The 17,571-nt window shown below is 49.8% G+C and overlaps 1 non-coding gene across 1 annotated transcript; it reads left to right on the plus strand.

Moving 5' to 3' along the window:
* Positions 1 to 268: 268 nt before the first annotated feature.
* TRNAL-CAA (transfer RNA leucine (anticodon CAA)) lies at positions 269 to 388 on the plus strand. The gene is made up of 2 exons: positions 269 to 306; positions 343 to 388. It is a non-coding gene; the product is annotated as a tRNA-Leu (tRNA).
* Positions 389 to 17,571: the final 17,183 nt, after the last annotated feature.

Consider the following 17,571-nt stretch of genomic DNA (forward strand, 5'->3'; position numbering starts at 1 on the left):
GGAATTTTGTCAGGGTACTGGCATGCAATAAGCTGTTGTTGGCATGCTCCGAGATGCAGCACCGAACACCAGCCACTACCAGGACAGCAGTTTGAGACATCCGAATAAACTTCACAGAGCAAATCGATGTTGAGATTTTCTATTTCCATTCACCATATTTTTTTCTTCCATAAACCAACCTTACCCAATTGTGGTTTGGACAGCTCTTACGTTGGCCATTTGGCCACAGTACGGTACTTATTTGGAGTGTATGATACACTTTATGTGTGTCAGGATGGCCGAGCAGTCTAAGGCGCCAGACTCAAGGCTTTCCAGCTTTCCATGCACTACCATGGGTGGGTACTCTGGTCTCCTCATGGAGTCGTGGGTTCGAATCCCACCTCTGACATTGTTGTTATGCCTCCGCCGACGAAGTCGCCGGAGGCGTAATGCTTCTAGGCTGTCCGTCCGTCCGTCTGTGATAGGTTTTCGTTGCCGCGATAACTTGAGAACAGCGAAAGGGATCTTAGTCAAACTTGGTGCAGGTATGTATAATGAAGTAAAGATTAACTGATTAGATTTTGTGGTCACGAGGTCAAAAGCCAAAGGTCAGAGGTCATGTTAGGTAAAAATACTGTTACCGCGATAACTTGTGAACCAGTGATGGTATTCTGACCAAATTTGGTACACTTATGTAGAATGATGTAAAGATGAACTGATTACATTTTGGGGGCAAGAGGTCAAAGGTCAAGGTCAAAGTCTGTAATAGGTCTGTAATTTGAGAATGGCTGAATTGATCCAATTCAAATGTGGTACGGGTATGTATAATGATGTAAAGATTAAATGATTAGAATTTGGGGTCAAGAGGTCAAAGTCCTTAACAGGTCCATAACTTGAGAATGGCTAAAGGGATATAAATTCAAACTTGGTACAGATGTGTATAATGACGTAAAGATTAACTAATTGGATGTTGGGGGTCCCGAGGTCAAAGGCCAAAGGTCAGAGGTCATGTCAGATAAAAATGTGAGAACTTGTGAACAGCTCAAGGGATTTAAATTAAAATTTGGTACAGGTATGTATAATGATGTAAACATGAACTGATTAAATTTTGGGGTAAATCGATCAAAGGTCTGAGACCATGTCAGGTAAAAATGTGCTAACTTGGGCACAGCTGAATGGATTTAAATCAAACTTGATACAAATATTATAATGATGTAATAATGTGGGCGGAGGCATATCAATCGACGTCGTGACGTCGAAGAGTGCCGTTATAGTTTTAAATGTAATTATAAACTTTATTTTTCAACACATCATGTTTACCAAGATGGACGTGAACGGCAGATCCACAACCTCGGTCACGGGTTCACATCAATAGATTTCCTGCATCAATGGATCCACAACCTCAGTTGCATCCAGGTAGTCAGACCCAGTTGTTCTGTCAGATCTTTGCACACACATGTACACACACACACACACACACACACACACACACACACACACACTCAAACGCATACACACACACACACACACACACTCAAACGCATACACACACACGCATGCAGACATCTTTCTCCCATCACGTCACCCTCACCACTCGACTCCTTACCCCCACCCGAATCACTCCTCCCTCACACTAGACGCAATCATCCCTCACGAATAATACTCCACTCATTTATCCCTCACACTCTGGGTCCTGTGTCTTTAAAGGTCTTTGACGTATTTTAGGTTTTTGGGGTCTTCATGATGGTCTTTTGTGTCTTCAGGGTCTTTTGGTCTTTGGGATCTTTTGGGTATTTTGGTTCTTCGGGGTCTTTTGGGTCTTCGGGATATTTTGGGTCTTTGGGGTCTTTAATGGTCTTCAATGACTTTTGGGTCATCTGGGTGTTTTGGGTCCTCGGGGGTTTTTGGGTCCTCGGGGACTTTTGGGTCCTTGGGGTCTTGGGATCTTTTAGATCTCAAGTGTTAAAGGGTCTTCCAAGGTCTAAGGGGTCTCAGTTGTCTATAGGGTTAAAAGGTATATTTGAATAGTACGTAATTAATTAATAGACGTCAAAAAGTATGACACACACACACAACTCATCCATTTATAGTAGACCAGCTGAATGCACCCGGCGTTGCCAGGGTTCTTTTTGAATTAATTTAATCTTCTGTACATAGGTCTGACGCGAGCCCAGTATCAGTTTGTGCTCAACGATTCCTTGTTCTTTCTTCTGTCAGGCCCCGTGAGAGAGAATTCTGAAAGCATGTGTTGCAATCAGTCAGATATTCCTATTAAGTGCATAAGTTGTACATCAAGAGCATTTTGAAAGAAGAAGAAGATTTATTGCGAAATGGGCCCAGCCCAGCCGAATCGGCCTCGAGTGGCCTCGCCACCTAGCCTACAACCTTCCCGGGGTCCGTCCCGACATTTTTAGTTCTTTTTAAATGAATTTACTACTGTAATTCAGCTTATACTCACGGCCGTAGAAGATTGACTACTATAATTCAGCTCAGCTCTTAATTGCGAAATGGGCTCAACCCGGCCGAGGTGGGCCTCGACCGGTCTCGCCACCTAGCCTATAACCTTCCCGGGGCCCGTCCCGACATTTTTAGTTCTTTTTGAATGAATTTACTACTAGAATTCATCTTTTACTCGCGGCCGTAGAAGATTGACTACTATAATTCAGCTTTTACTCGCGGCCGGCCGTAGAAGATTGACTACTAGAATTCATCTTTTACTCGCGGCTGTAGAAGATTGACTACTATAATTCAGCTTTTACTCACGGCCATATAAGATTGACTACCATAATTCAGCTTCTACTCGCGGCTGTAGAAGATTGACTACTGTAGCGGTTACCGCTGGATGCACACAATCGCCTTGCACCGGCCAGACCACGGCCAGACGCGCCTCTCCCGGGCATGCCCGGACTCACTGTTCCCGGGCACGCCCGAACCTCCCGGGCACGCCCGGTCTCGTCTTTCCTGGGCATGCCCGCTCTCGCCTTTCCAGGGCTCGCCCAGAGCGTCCGGGCATGCCCGCTATCGCCTTTTCAGGGCTCGCCCAGAGCGTCCGGGCATGCCCGCTATCGCCTTTCCAGGGCTCGCCCAGAGCGTCCGGGCATGCCCGCTATCGCCTTTCCAGGGCTCGTCCAGAGCGCCCGGGCACGCCCAGCCTCGACTTGCCAGGCCGCAGCCAAACACGCCCGGGCAGGTCCAGACTCGCCTTTCCAAGGCTCGCCCTTGACACCCGGGCATGCCCGGTATAGCTTTTGCCGGGCAAACTTCCCGACATAAATGTGTATATATATTGCTGCCCGATAAACAGGCTTGTCAGAATACCTGAGCTGTTTTGTTTCAATAAAGCAACTCGGACGAATTCCGTCTTTGGTCGCGTCAATTCTTTCGACTCGCGTTGGAGCGCAGTTCCTTCATTGGTGACCTACCGACATGGATACAGCAGTGACGCTTAAACTGCCTACCTTCTGGGAGGCTCACGCGGCTGTTTGGTTCGCTCAGGCGGACTCTCAGTTCGCCCTGCGAGGCATCACCGCGGACGACACCCGCTTCCACCATGTTGTGGCGGCGCTCGGTTCCGCCACCGCGGCCCGTGCCTTGAGCCTCCTCGAGCACCCGCCGGCTGCTGACAAATACGACGCGCTGAAGACACTCCTCCTCGACGCTTTCGCCCTCTCACCGGCAGCACGCGCACGGCGCCTGCTCGCTCTGCCCGAGCTCGGCGACACGCGCCCGTCCGAGCGCATGGACTATATGCTCTCGTTGCTCGGTGAGCACTCTCCGGATTTTCTGTTCCGCGAGCTGTTCCTTCGCCAGCTGCCTCACCCGGTACGCCTCGCCCTGGCTAGCACGTTGATCACGGATTCCCGCGCCCTCGCCAGGGAAGCCGATAAGATCTCCTCGGGGGGCCAGCACATCGGCGCGGTTACCTGGAGCCCGCCGCCGTCCGAGGCGACGCCCACGACACCCGAGCGCCCTGCGCGGTTGGAGGCCGAACTGCCGGTGCAACTGGCGGCCGCCACGCCACACCGCCCGCTTCCGACACGACGGCCGGGGCCTCCACCTGACCGGGCGTGGTGTTATTACCACGCCAGGTTCGGACACAAGGCTCGGACGTGCCGGCCCCCGTGCACTTTCGGCAGGTTGGGAAACGGCCGGGCCGGCATTCATTCCCAGCCATGAGCGCCGGCCAATCGGGCAACTTGCTGTTTATTCGGGACAAAGCGTCTGGGCGGCGTTTCCTGTGTGACACCGGCGCCCAACTGAGCGTCATACCCGCCTCCGAGCAGGACAGGCGGGACGCCGTTTGCGGCCCCTCTTTGGTCGCTGCTAATGGCTCGGCCATACGCACTTTCGGCCCATGCGTCGTCACCCTCTGCTTCGGCAGCCAGCGTTTTCAATGGACTTTTGTGACCGCCTGCGTCCCCATGGCTTTGCTGGGCGCCGACTTCCTCTGCGCGCACGGGCTGCTGGTCGACGTCAAACGTCGTCGCCTTGTCAACGCCGAGACCTTCAGCTCCCTGGCGTGCACGATGAGCAGCTCCGCGCCGACCGAACTGGCGTGCGCCCTCCCGGCAGCGAACGAGTTCGCTCGCCTGCTCGCGGAATTCCCGGCCCTCACGCGGCCGACGTTTTCGGCCGTCACGGTGCGGCACGGGATCGAGCACCACATACCCACTACGGGCCCGCCGGTCTACGCCAGGGCCCGCCGCCTCGACCCGGCCAAGCTCGCCATGGCGAAGGCCGAGTTCGACGCGTTGGAGCACCTCGGCATCGTGCGGCGCTCCGATAGCGCGTGGGCCTCGCCACTGCACATCGTGCCAAAGCCGGGGGGTGGATGGCGCCCGTGTGGCGACTACCGCCGTCTCAACGACGCTACCACCCCCGACAGGTACCCGATCCCGCATATTCAGGACTTTTCCGCCCGTTTGGCGGGACGGGTCATCTTTTCGAAAATTGACCTGATACGGGGCTACCACCAGGTACCTGTCCGGGCGGCCGACGTCCCGAAGACGGCCGTCATCACGCCTTTCGGCCTGTTCGAATTTTTGCGGATGCCGTTTGGCCTCAAGAACGCGGCCCAGGCTTTCCAGCGCTTGATGGACGGCGTGCTGCGCGACCTGCCGTTTCTTTTCGTCTATCTGGACGATATCCTCGTCGCCAGCACGTCCCGCGCCGAGCACCTCCTCCACCTCCGAACACTGTTCGGTCGCCTCAGCGAGCACGGCTTAATTGTCAACCCGGTCAAATGCCACTTCGGCGCGACGACCGTTGACTTTTTGGCCCACCGCATCACCAAGACCGGGGCCGTGCCGCTGCCGACCAAGGTCGAGGCCATCACCACGTTCCCGCGTCCCCGTTCCATCAAGGCCCTCCAAGAGTTCCTCGGCATGGTGAATTTTTATCACCGATTCGTGCCCCGCGCTGCTCAGCTCATGCGGCCCCTTTACGAGGCCCTCCGGGGCAAGCCGGCCAAGCATGACATTGTTTGGTCCGCGGCCATGGACGCGGCCTTCGCCAGTGCCAAACGGGCCCTCGCCGACACAACGCTGCTGGCTCACCCGGTGCTCAACGCGCCCATCGCCCTCACTACGGACGCCTCCAACTACGCGGTGGGCGCCGTCCATGAGCAATGGGTGGACGGGGTTTGGCAGCCACTCGCTTTTTTCAGCCGGCAACTCCGGCCGAACGAGTTAAACTACAGCACGTTCGACCGTGAGCTGCTCGGGCTATTCCTGGCCGTTCGCCATTTCCGACACCTCCTGGAGGGCCGCCCGTTCACGGCTTTCGTCGACCACAAGCCGTTGGTCTACGCAATGGCTAAGGTCATGGAGCCGTGGTCGGCCCGCCAGCAGCGCCACCTCTCCGCCGTGTCGGAGTTCACCCCGGACATCCGGCACGTCGCCGGCAAAGACAACGCCGTGGCTGACTGTCTTTCTCGGGCCAGCGCGAACGCGGTCCACCTCGGCGTGGACTTCGCGCTCATGGCGGCCGACCAGACCACCGACGTCTGGCACGGCCTTCGACGAAACATCCGCGACTGGGCCAACGCCTGCACGGCCTGCCAGCGGGTCAAGGTCCACCGCCACACCCAGGCCCCGCTGGCACCTTTCGCCGTGCCTGAACGGCGTTTCGACCACGTCCACGTGGACCTGGTGGGTCCCCTGCCCCCCTCGCGGGGGTTCACCCACCTGCTCACCATGGTGGACAGGACCACCAGGTGGCCGGAGGCCGTGCCCCTCGCCTCCACCACCACCGCCGACGTGGCGCAGGCGTTCATCGCCACCTGGGTCGCGCGCTTCGGCGCACCAGCAGACATCTCGTCCAACCGCGGCCCACAGTTCACGTCTGAGCTTTGGGGCGCGGTCGCCCGTTCGTTGGGGGTCACGCTGCACCGCACCACGGCCTACCACCCCCAAGCCAACGGGTTGTGCGAGCGGTTTCACCGCTCCATGAAGGCCGCACTCATGGCCGGCCTTCAGGACGACGGTTGGGCCGACCGGCTGCCGTGGGTCCTTTTGGGCCTTCGCACAGCCCCCAAGGAAGACCTCCAGGCGTCCGCCGCCGAGCTCGTCTATGGCCAGCCGCTCCGCGTCCCGGGCGAATTCGTGCCCGACGCTACCAGTCCCTGGTCCGCTGCTCGCCAGCGCTCGGACCTCCAGGAGGCCGCCCGACGATTTGCCCCCGTGCCGATGTCCCGCCACGGTGGCCCCCAGTCCTACGTCCCCCCGGCGCTCGCACAGCGGAGTACGTCTTTGTGCGTCATGACGCGCACTGGGGTCCACTCCGGCCGCCGTACGACGGGCCCTTCCGGGTCCTGCGACGGGGCGACAAGTCTTTCATCGTCGACTTCGGTGGCCGGCCGGACCGGATTTCTGTGGACCGCCTCAAACCGGCGCACATGGACGTCGACCGACCACCACGGTTGGCCCTTCCTCCGCGGCGAGGCCGCCCCCCGTCCACAGTTCCCCCCGCTCGACCACCCACCACCACGTCGGACCCCTCCCCACGACCCTCCAGGGGTCGCTTCGGCCGGGTCATCCGGACCCCCCTTAAATTGACCCTGCCGGTGCAGGTCGATTCTGGAGGGGCGTGTGTAGCGGTTACCGCTGGATGCACACAATCGCCTTGCACCGGCCAGAACACGGCCAGACGCGCCTCTCCCGGGCATGCCCGGACTCACTGTTCCCGGGCACGCCCGAACCTCCCGGGCACGCCCGGTCTCGTCTTTCCCGGGCATGCCCGCTCTCGCCTTTCCAGGGCTCGCCCAGAGCGTCCGGGCATGCCCGCTATCGCCTTTTCAGGGCTCGCCCAGAGCGTCCGGGCATGCCCGCTATCGCCTTTCCAGGGCTCGCCCAGAGCGTCCGGGCATGCCCGCTATCGCCTTTCCAGGGCTCGTCCAGAGCGCCCGGGCACGCCCAGCCTCGACTTGCCAGGCCGCAGCCAAACACGCCCGGGCAGGTCCAGACTCGCCTTTCCAAGGCTCGCCCTTGACACCCGGGCATGCCCGGTATAGCTTTTGCCGGGCAAACTTCCCGACATAAATGTGTATATATATTGCTGCCCGATAAACGGGCTTGTCAGAATACCTGAGCTGTTTTGTTTCAATAAAGCAACTCGGACGAATTCCGTCTTTGGTCGCGTCAATTCTTTCGACTCGCGTTGGAGCGCAGTTCCTTCACTACTATAATTCAGCTCAGCTTTTAATTGCGAAATGGGCCCGGCGCGGCCGAAGTGGGCCTCGACCGGTCTCGCCACCAAGCCTAAAACCTTCCCGGGGCCCGTCCCGGCATTTTTTGTTTTAGAGGTTTCCTCCTATCTTTCACCATTCAGGAGATTAGCGTGTGCAGACAAACAAACAAACAAATAAAAACTTTGTATTATTTATATAGATTGTCAATAATGTTCAGAATGTATTTTCTCCAAAGAATGTCATTGAAAGTGATTTGTAGGAGACGAAATTTATGATTTTTTGGATATTTAAGGAGTTATACACTGTGTTACTAATAACAAAAACTATGTTACTAGGTTAAAAAAAAATAAACATCAAAACATACAAACTTGTTCTCCGTTTATGCACCGCCTTAAAGGAAAACTAAACCAACAACCTAACATCAAACATGAACGGTAACAAGTGTTATATTTTCTGAAAGAGGAGATAAGTAACATCTAAGTGGTTAACTTTCATTACCGTGGGAGTTGAACTAAAGATGTTTGACCTCGAAGCGATTCTCAATTCTCAACCAAAAGTGAAAATCCCTGGCAGAATTCCCACTCCAGATTATCAAAAGCAAATTTGCGAAATAAAGTTTGAACTTTTTTATGTTACTTTTTGTCGAGGAAAACCATTGTAACCATTTTTAAATGATTCGGTAAATTATTTAATCCGTAAATCGTGTTTAAAAAATCGGTTAAAACAATCCTCATTTATGCTCCAGTTCATTCATTTTAGGCGGTGCAGGATCATACGAGGACAAAGTGTAATCAAAATAATCCATTTTACACTTTGATATGACTCAATGTTCATCGTACGTTTAATAGGAACCCCTAAACCTAACCCTAACGTGGGTCCAGTACCTAACCAAAACCTTGAGGGAACGTTTTCCTGCAACATTGAAATAATGTTGTTGTAAAACGTTTCCACAACAATGTTTCAACGTTTTTCACGTTACTTTAAACAAAATGGCACGAAATACGTTTTCTCCACCTCCCCCAACATCTCCCACCCCTAGAATGCACGCAAAGTTCAGCGGAATGTTTCAAGTTCACAACACATTGATTTGTATAATGTTAGTCCTGCACCTAACTAAAACGTTTTGGGAATGCTTTCCATCAACATTCAAATCTATATATATAAAACACAGTTTGTGTGTGTGTGTGTAATGTTACCGATAGACTCCGAAACGGAGAGGCTTACGTGCTTGATATTTGGCATAGACATGGCCATTGAGCGTGGGACGAACATGGCCGAACTCAAAATATTTGACGATCCATATTTTTTATTCATATTTACCTCAGCGCATTTCAGCGAAGTACCCGCTAATCTCAGCCGGTTCCAGAGCAGCTCGCTGATTCGCTCAGAGCGATCACGTGATGTTCCATTCCCGCCGCCAGACTGATTCGCTCAGAGCGATCACGTGATGTTCCATCCCATCACACCTCACTTCACCTTTTATGCGATCGTGTTTTGTATCGATTTTGTGCGATATGAATAAAATGTCTTTGAAACAGCTGTGAAACGTCTTTCCACAACCCTTCCGTAACCGATTGGAGCAGTTTCTTGCCGCACAAAACGAGATCCGCGAAGCGAGTTGGTCGAGTCGTGCTGACCAAGATGGCGACACGGCGGCTTCACTTTTCACGGAGTATGAGCGTTCTATATATTTTCAATTCAGTGCGCCCGTGATTTGTGGCATAGACATGACCATTGGCCTTCACGGTGTATTTGTGCGAGGCTTTTGTCCGAGTGAGCTTGAGTCGAGAGGGCGAATGTACGGGTTGGGAATGTACGGGTCTCCCTTCCCCCGCCCGGCAACGCCGGTACTGGAGGACGTCACAGGATCGGTGAGTCTCCAAAATCCGCTTCGTGCTGTTGCGAATATGCAGGACTATGTCCGATTGTTGTGCTGCTCTCCGACCATGAGAACTGCAACGTCATTCTTGACTGGCCATCCCATTCCCTCCCCCTCCCCCCTCCACCCTACCCTTCCCCCTCCACCCTACCCCTCCCCTTCTCCCTCCCCCTCCCCCCTTCCCCTCCATTTTCCCCCTCCCCCTCCCTTTTCCCCCTCCCCCTCCCTTTTCCCCCTCCCCCTCCCTTTTCCCCCTCCCCCTCCCCCTCCCTTTTCCCCCTCCCCCTCCCCCTCCCTTTTCCCCCTCCCCCTCCCCCTCCCTTTCCCCCCTCCCCCCTCCCCCTCCCTTTCCCCTCCCCCTCCCCGCCCCCTTCCCCCTCCCTTCTCCCTCCCCCTTCCCCCTCCCTTCCCCCTCCACCCTACTCCCTCCCACCCCCTCCCCCTCCCCCCTCCCATCCCTCAACCTCCCATCCCTCACCCTCCCATCCCTCACCCTCCCCATCCCCCCCTCTTCCCTCTCCCCTCCCCCCCTCCCCCCTTCCCCTCCCCCCTTCCCCTCCCCCTCCCCCCTTCCCCTCCCCCCTCCCCCCTTCCCCCTTCCCCTCCCCCCTCCCCCCTTCCCCCCTCCCACCCCTCCCATCCCTCACCTCCCAATGCCCCCCTCTTCTCCCCTCTCCCCCTCCCCCTCCCACTCTTCTCCCCTCTCCCCCTCCCCCTCCCACTCTTCTCCCCTCCCCCCCCCCGTTCCCCTCCCCGCCCGGCAATGCCGGGTACTTCTGCTAGTAACATTAGAAAAACGTTTCCATAACGTAGTTTAAAGGTCAACACGGTTGAAGGTAAAAGTAAAACATCTTTAAAACGATTCTAGAACGTCATTTTTTTCGTCACTTATTTACAATGTTCCAGCAACGTTGTGATAACGTTATCTGTTTGCTGGGTTGGCAGTCTTTTGGGTATTCGCGGTCTTGTGGGTCTTTAAGGGTTTTCAGGGTATTTTTGGACTTCAGGGTCTATTGTGTCTTCGGGATCCTTTGGGTATTTTGGGTCTTCGTGGTATTTTGGGTGTTCATGGTCTCTTGGTCTTTTGGGTCTTCGCTGTATTTAAGGATCTCCAGGGTATTTGGGGTCTTTTGGGTCTTCTGGGTCTTTGAGGTCTTTTAGGTATTTTGGATCTTTTAGGGTCTTCGTGGTCTTTGGGGTCTTCAGGGTGTTTTGGGTTTTTCGGGTATTTTGGACCTTTTAGGGTCTTCAGGGTATTGTGGGCCTTTTGTAGTCGTTTGGGTCTTCATTGGGTTTTGTGTTCATGGTGGTCTTAATAGTCTTGGGGGACTGAAAGGGTCTTCAAACGTCGAAGAGGTCTCAGCAGTCCAAAGGGTCGAAAGGCATATTCCAACAATACGTAATTAATAGACGTACATAATTTAATAGAGAGGATGAAAACAGCGTTCAAAAAGTTCGTAATTAATATACAGATAGTCACACAGTTTCACGGGCTTCCCGGACGGACGGATGTATAGTACGGACGTATGGACGGCTTCCGGACCGTGTTTTTCGGTTTCATATATATATGAAATTAATATACTATATATATATACACATACTATATATATATACAGACTTGGCATTTAATATGGAATATTTTTTTTGTGGGGGTGAACTTACTTTTCAAGATGTCTTAGAACCAAAAGTTCATTGGAATTATGTTGAAATTATTCTAGATTTTGTTAATGTGACCTTTAAAAGAAACAAAAACCACATTTGACATTTCGAAACAAATAAATTGATCCTTGAAAGTGATGTAAACTGATATCGAACTCAATTCATGGACAGTACTGTGTTAAACTTCTGTACGTTTTCCAGAATTATCTCTTTATTTTGCACATTAGCCAAAAATTTTTTTAACAAAAACAAAAGTTAAATTACGACTGGGATTACGGACAGTAAAATGACAGTTCAGTACTTCGTGTAACCCCCACGAGCATTCAGGAGAGCACGTACACGTCGAGGCATGCAGTTCACGAGATTTGCCAAGGTTTGGACAGGAATCGCTTGCCATGCAGTGACAATAGCCTGCTGCAATTCACGCACAGAGGTCGGCTGCTGGTCCAAGTGGTCGATTTGATGCGTTAATTCTGCCCACAAGTTCTCCATCGGATTCATATCCGGGGACATGGCAGGCCACTCCATATGCTCTACACCACCGTCAGCAAGAAAGTGTTGGATCATGCGAGCACGATGAGGCCATGCATTGTCATCTTGGAAGACAAAGTTTCCTCAAAAGGCTGCACGAGCAAATGGAAGCAATGTTTCTTCCAGAATGGCCCTATACTTGAACTGGTTCAGGTTTCCATTCAGAACAACCAGGTCAGTTTTGCCCCCTGCATGAAAAGCAGCCCAAACGGTCACCCCACCACCTCCAGCTTGGACTCTTGGCACTATACAATCTTTGTTGTAGGCTTCATGCACTTGTCTGCGCACTCGGACGCGGCCATCTTGATGATAGACCAGAAATCTCAAGACCGAACTCTCTTATCTGTCTCCCTCTTCCAAATCCTGGTGGCGTCTGGTCAAATCTGTTTCTGGTGTTTGTTCCCCCTCCATCCCCTCCCTCACCTCAAACGGCTTAACGGCTGACTCCGCACGTGAAAAAGCTGAATGCCTCAACTCTGTGTTTGCCTCTAAATCTTGTGTCCCAAACCCATCCCTCTCTGTACCCACCGTACCCAGTCGTACCCAGCTGCTCCTGGACTTTGTGTCCTTTCCTCCTGACAAGGTGGAAAAGTTTCTGTCAACCCTCGACTCTGATTCTGCAACTGGTCCTGACGGCATCAGCCCACGGGTCCTAAAATCATGTTCTTCTTCTCTTTCACTCCCTCTTTCTGTTCTCTTCACCCTCTCTTTTGCTCAAGGTCATCTGCCATCTGCTTGGAAATCAGCCAACATCACCGCTTTGCACAAAAAAGGTGCAAAAACAGATCCCAGCAACTACAGACCAATCAGCCTTCTCCCAATTATCAGCAAAGTCATGGAATCCATCATTGCTTCAGATATTAAATCTTTCCTCTTCTCCAATGGCTTGATCTCTGATCATCAATTTGGTTTCAGACCTGGTCACTCTACTCTGGACATGCTGCTTCTGCTTTCTCAACAATGGATGGAGGTCCTCAACGCCAAACAGGAAATTAGAGCTGTCTCCCTTGACATTTCACGTGCCTTCGATACGGTCTGGCACCCTGCTCTGCTCTCCAAACTCTCCTCCTTTGGTATCCATGGAAATCTCCACGCATGGCTGGCGGACGTCCTCTCTGGTCGTAGTCAACGTGTGGCCCTGAATGGGTTTCTCTCATCTCCTCTTCCTGTTCAGGCTGGAGTTCCCCAAGGTAGTGTTCTGGGCCCTGTGCTTTTTCTGGTCTTCATCAATGATCTCTCTGACTCTCTTGAAAATCCTCTCTATCTCTTTGCTGACGACTCTACTCTCTGTCGCTCCATTCCTCATCCCTCAGATCGGCAGTCTGCAGCCTCCTCACTCTCTGCAGACCTGGACAAAATCACAGACTGGTCAAACAAGTGGAACATGTCTTTCAATCCTGACAAATCTCACACTCTTACAATGTCTCTCCGAAAGGACCGACTGGACAACCCTCCCATGTACTTTCTCAACAATCCTCTCCAAGAAGTTCTGTCGCTCAAGCTTTTGGGTCTCACTATCTGCCATGATCTTTCTTGGGAAAACCACATTTCCAAGCTGGCCTCCAAAGCCAGTCACCGACTGGGCATCCTCCGTCGTGCGAAGTCCTTCCTTGGCACACCTGAGCTCCTCACCACATACAAGGCTTTCATCCGCAGCTCAATGGAATACTGTTCCCCCCTCTGGGCTGGTGCTCCTGCCTCAAACCTTGCTCGGCTTCACGCTGTTGAGGCCAAAGCTTTCAGAATCATTGGAATCTCCTGCGATGTAGTCAACGCCGAGGGCCTTTCACTCACTCACCGCAGGCAGGTTGGTGGTCTTTCTGTCTTCTACTGACTCCTCTCCGGCCTTGCTCCCCCAGCTCTCTCTGTGCTCTGTCCCCCCAATATTCCTTCAGGTCGCACAAGATCTGCCTGCAACCCTCTTATGGTTAAACTGCCAAAGTCTAGGCTCTCTGCTCACCTTCACTCTTTCATTCCCCTTTTCTCCCGCCTCTGGAACAAACTCCCCCACTCCCTTCAATCCCACTCCTCCCTCCAGGTCTTTAAAACAGCTGTTCACCACCATCTCTTATCTTCCCCCATCGAAAACCTTGATCTTTTCTACCCCCGGTAATTCACCCCAGAGTCCTTGCAGTGTTCATATGTTTTAATCCTCTCCCACCTCCCCCCAAGTCCTCCCGATGTCCCTGCTCTCAAATGTTGTGTTTGTGTCCTTCCCCTTCTTCCCCCTCTCTTTTGTGTCCTCCCCCCTCTCTCCCCATCTTGTCTGCCGCTCCCCTTGTTTTTTGTGTTTTGTGTGTCGGTTTGTCTTTTTGTGTGATTAATGTTTGCTCTTTCACGAGCCTCGATCTTGTATACAAAAAAAAACAAAAAAAACTAGACTCGTCACTGAAGATCACGTGATTCCAGTGTCCTGGCTGCCATTGACGGTGCTCTCTGGCCCACTGCAATCGGCGCTGGCGGTGTTGTCTGGTCAGGTGTGGCTTTCTCAGGGGACGCCTGGCACGATAGCCTGCTTGAACCAGTCGTTGGTTGACTAGCCTTCTGGATACAGGCACATTTGTCAGTTGCTGCCACTCAGCCCTAAGCCGATTAGCTGACTTGGTACGGCCATTGCGGACTAACCGGTGCAGCTGGCGATCATCCCTCCTTGTGGTTCTGCGGGGACGTCCTGGCCTCGGTATTGGAGTAGGGACACCCCTCTGAGCATTTCGTTTCAGGCTCTTTGACACCTGACCTTGAGTGATGCCATACTGCCGAGCAATAGCACGCTGTTTCATGCCGTAATTTCGTAAAGCCACCACTCCATGACAAACAGCATTGTCGAGTTGATGGACCATCTCCAGAGGAAGCGACAATAACTTTTGGAGACGTGCAGCAGTTGTTTTCCATTAATACAGAACGCAACAACCCTTGTATACCCGACTGTGAAGCCATTCATCAAATGCACCTGTCTGTACATTTTTCCACACCACCTGTGATATAATCCTGTTGTTGACTTCTTGCTGCGACAGACAATCAGTGACATGGTTCTTTTAACAAATAAATCACCAAAGTGTAAAAGAAACTCACCAGATTGATATACTGAGTTAAGAAAGTAAACCCAAGTCAAGAAAAAATATATATTCCATATTAAATGCCAAGTCTGTATATATATATATATATATATATATATATATATATATATAGACAGCTCGATATAAAATGAAAAATCATTCAAAGAGCGACACTTGGCAGAAGAGAACAAGGTAGAATGGCTCTCAGTAGAGCATCCTTTTGACCTCAAGAATAATTGGTGGTTGAATTCTGTGACCTGATATGCAAATCCTCTTCAGATTTCAAGTCAATGGGATGAAAATTGAGGACTTTAGAAATTCCACCATGGGTTGTTATCCTTTTACCTATGTTGACCTTTTGGCTTGTAAAGACCTCAAAAATAATTGGTGGTTGAATTCAGTGACCTAATATGCAAATCCTCTTCAGATTTCAAGTCAATCGGATGAAAATTGAGGATTTTAGAAATTAAAAAAGTGGTTGACCTTTGGCCTATGTTGACCTTGTGACCTATGTTGACCTAAAAAGTAAGTTGTGGTTGAATTCAGTTTGCTGATATGAAAATCATATTCAAATTTCAAGTCAATCAGACGAAAATTGAGGATTTTAGAAATCTGAAAATAAGTGGTTGACCTTTGGCCTACGTTGACCTCAAAAATAGTTGGTGCTTGAATTCAGTTTGCTGATATGGAATTCCAATTCAAATTTCAAGTCAATCAAATGAAAAATGAAGATTTTAGAACTTTGTAAAAAAAAGTTGTTGACCTTTGGCCTATGTTGACCTTTTGGCCTATGTTGACCTTTTGGCCTATGTTGACCTCAAAATTCGTTGTTGGTTGAATTCAGTTTGCTGATATGAAAATCCTTTTCAAATTTCCAATCATTTGGATAAAAATTGAGGATTTTAGAAATTTGAAAAGGTTGTTGACCTTTTGGCCTAAGCTAATCTCAAAAATCGGTGGTGGCTGAATTCAGTTAGCTGATATGTAAATCCTATTCAAATTTCAAGTCAATTGGATGAAAATTGAGGATTTTAGAAATTTGAAAAGGTTGTTGACCTTTTGGCCTAAGCTAATCTCAAAAAATCGGTGGTGGCTGAATTCAGTTAGCTGATATGTAAATCCTATTCAAATTTCAAGTCAATTGGATGAAAATTGAGGATTTTAGAAATTTGAAAAGGTTGTTGACCTTTTGGCCTAAGCTAATCTCAAAAATCGGTGGTGGCTGAATTCAGTTAGCTGATATGTAAATCCTCTTCAAATTTCAAGTCAATGGGATGAAAATTGAGGACTTTAGAAATTCCACCATGGGTTGTTATCCTTTTACCTATGTTGACCTTTTGGCTTGAAAAGACCTCAAAAATAATTGGTGGTTGAATTCAGTGACCTAATATGCAAATCCTCTTCAGATTTCAAGTCAATCGGATGAAAATTGAGGATTTTAGAAATTAAAAAAGTGGTTGACCTTTGGCCTATGTTGACCTTGTGACCTATGTTGACCTAAAAAGTAAGTTGTGGTTGAATTCAGTTTTGCTGATATGAAAATCATATTCAAATTTCAAGTCAATCAGACGAAAATTGAGGATTTTAGAAATCTGAAAATAAGTGGTTGACCTTTGGTCTACGTTGACCTCAAAAATAGTTGGTGCTTGAATTCAGTTTGCTGATATGGAATTCCAATTCAAATTTCAAGTCAATCAAATGAAAAATGAAGATTTTAGAACTTTGTAAAAAAAAGTTGTTGACCTTTGGCCTATGTTGACCTTTTGGCCTATGTTGACCTCAAAATTCGTTGTTGGTTGAATTCAGTTTGCTGATATGAAAATCCTATTCAAATTTCCAATCATTCGGATAAAAATTGAGGATTTTAGAAATTGAAAAGGTTGTTGACCTTTTGGCCTAAGCTAATCTCAAAAATCGGTGGTGGCTGAATTCAGTTAGCTGATATGTAAATCCTATTCAAATTTCAAGTCAATTGGATGAAAATTGAGGATTTTAGAAATTTGAAAAGGTTGTTGACCTTTTGGCCTAAGCTAATCTCAAAAATCGGTGGTGGCTGAATTCAGTTAGCTGATATGTAAATCCTCTTCAAATTTCAAGTCAATGGGATGAAAATTGAGGACTTTAGAAATTCCACCATGGGTTATCCTTTTACCTATGTTGACCTTTTGGCTTGAAAAGACCTCAAAAATAATTGGTGGTTGAATTCAGTGACCTAATATGCAAATCCTCTTCAGATTTCAAGTCAATCGGATGAAAATTGAGGATTTTAGAAATTAAAAAAGTGGTTGACCTTTGGCCTATGTTGACCTTGTGACCTATGTTGACCTAAAAAGTAAGTTGTGGTTGAATTCAGTTTTGCTGATATGAAAATCATATTCAAATTTCAAGTCAATCAGACGAAAATTGAGGATTTTAGAAATCTGAAAATAAGTGGTTGACCTTTGGTCTACGTTGACCTCAAAAATAGTTGGTGCTTGAATTCAGTTTGCTGATATGGAATTCCAATTCAAATTTCAAGTCAATCAAATGAAAAATGAAGATTTTAGAACTTTGTAAAAAAAAGTTGTTGACCTTTGGCCTATGTTGACCTTTTGGCCTATGTTGACCTCAAAATTCGTTGTTGGTTGAATTCAGTTTGCTGATATGAAAATCCTATTCAAATTTTCAATCATTCGGATAAAAATTGAGGATTTTAGAAATTGAAAAGGTTGTTGACCTTTTGGCCTGAGCTAATCTGAAAAATCGGTGGTGGCTGAATTCAGTTAGCTGATATGTAAATC

This window comes from Myxine glutinosa, chromosome 13 (assembly GCF_964187855.1).
Source record: "Myxine glutinosa chromosome 13, kmMyxGlut1.1, whole genome shotgun sequence".
Lineage (NCBI taxonomy): Eukaryota > Metazoa > Chordata > Myxini > Myxiniformes > Myxinidae > Myxine > Myxine glutinosa.